We start from the raw sequence: 2,190 nt of genomic DNA, 5'->3' as shown, positions 1-2,190 counted from the left end.
TGGTGTACTAAAAATGCTGCATTGACCTAAAATCCCCGTTACATTTAAAAGAAACAAGTGAGTACATAAATTACAGATATAATATACACATTTACAGACAACTATTTCCAATAATTTCTGTTATTTTTTTGTACCAATTCAAAGTAAACACACTATTGTTAAGATGGTTGTTTATGCACAACAAACACAAACACCATTTGGCCCGAACACTTTACTTATGAAGATATTAGCTAAGTAATGACATATTCTTGTTTAGGGACCTTATATTAAAGTGTTGTAATATTGTTTGATCAATTATCCTGACGTTAAATCATGAATAATCTGTGCCCTAAAAAAATCCCAGAAATAGTCATTTTTTATGAGACAGTGTGAGAATGATTTAAACAAACTGTGGCATGTGCTGGCATAACTAAAGCTCAGGCATTCACATAGGGTCATGTCTAAAAGCATATTTCACAGTATCCTGTCACTCCCAAGCAGGATTTCAAGCAAGTTGGTCTATGTTTGTGACATCTGTGGCCTCATGGCTGATTAAGATATGAAACATTCATGGTAGGATATCAGGCTGTGATCACATACACTAGTGGAACCTCATAGTATTTTACTAAAGTCAAAGTCTTTTTGGGCTGCTATCTTTTTGACTTCATCCAAAGAGAAAGAGAAATTTGTATACATAGCATTTCTGATTTATGATCAACTAACATAAAGAGCCCTGATGTCAATGAAGAAGGATATCTAAAATTAGATTTGCATTGCCACTAGTTTTTCACTTATGTAAAACGAAACGCTTTAGGTTCTGGATAGGAGAAGATATTCTGAACTTTTCTGTATGAGCTTTCTCTAGAATATATAAACCAATAAACTTAATGCTCCGAAAAACCTTTGGTCAGAAGGTTTTGTCTAATCTTCTGTAACAGTTTGTCTTTAATAGTAGTTATGGCTGCAAGATTTATATTAACATGGTATGAGATGTTAATGGTAGCCTAGTGGTTAAGGTGTTGGACTACTGATTAGAAGGTCATGAGTATGAATCCCATGTCCACCAAGGTGCAAGGTAACTTGCAATAAAAATCTAAGTCACTCTGGATAAGGGTGTCTTCTAAATGTAAATGTGTCAGTGCTTTGTAAGAGTCTGTGTTTTTGGGAGACAGGACAAGCTGTATTTTGTTTGCCTCGTTAATGCCAAAAGAAAGAGAAAAGGCAGTGTTGAGGGAATGATTATGCATTGAAAATCTACAAGTGGAGTACAACTCATGCAGAGTTGAAAATATACAAACAAGCATGAGTACAAGCGTCACCATACAATAAGTATTATGCTTATGGCTGGAAATGAAAATTAGTAGTAGTATTCCAAACAAGTTAAGGTAAAGCTTAAGACTAATCATATGATATGTTACAGCAAGGACACAACAGTTGTTTAAATACTGTTTGTACAGTAGTTTTATATTATAAGAGAGCGAGAGAGCGGGCTAATAGTGAAAACTGGCTATTTTCAAAGGGTGGTTGAAGACCTACTTATTCAGGAAACACTTCATCTGGCACTTCTTTCGATATCTTTTGCATTTATTTAAAAACAAAACAAAAAACAAAACAAAAAAAACATTGAAACTTTTTCATTGTAACTTTGAACAATGTTTTAAACTCATGGTAAGTACGAAACCTAGTGAACCAGCATTAATGTATCCAATGATAGAGATTTAAGCACTTATGTACGTCGCTCTGGATAAGGGCATCTGCCAAATGCTGTAAATGTAAATGTAATGGTATAGGTATATGAGTGTAGTATAATAAATTATTACCTTACCAACCCTAATGGTTCAGTGATGCTGTGGGTGGACTGGAGGAGTCAAGCACAGTGCAGAATGTACTGTGTGTTCAACTTTACATCATCTGTTCAACTCTCAACAATTTACTGAGAGCCTTAGAAAAGAACATAATGCCCTTACAAACAAGACAACAAATATAACAACAGCATTTTTATTCCAGTTATGTACTTTACATTCTCCTCTATAGATTAAATTCAGTTTTTTATTTGTCATTTATCATTTTATTTGTATAGCACTTTTAACAATTGTCTCAAAGTATCTTTGTAAATGCATAGGAACAGAATAAAGATTCTGTAACATCTATCCCTAATAAGCAAGTCAGCGGCGATGGTGGCATGGAAAAACTCCTTGAGATGATATGAGG

The sequence above is a fragment of the Tachysurus fulvidraco genome, chromosome 17 (assembly GCF_022655615.1).
Source record: "Tachysurus fulvidraco isolate hzauxx_2018 chromosome 17, HZAU_PFXX_2.0, whole genome shotgun sequence".
Lineage (NCBI taxonomy): Eukaryota > Metazoa > Chordata > Actinopteri > Siluriformes > Bagridae > Tachysurus > Tachysurus fulvidraco.
This window is presented reverse-complemented; position numbering follows the sequence as displayed.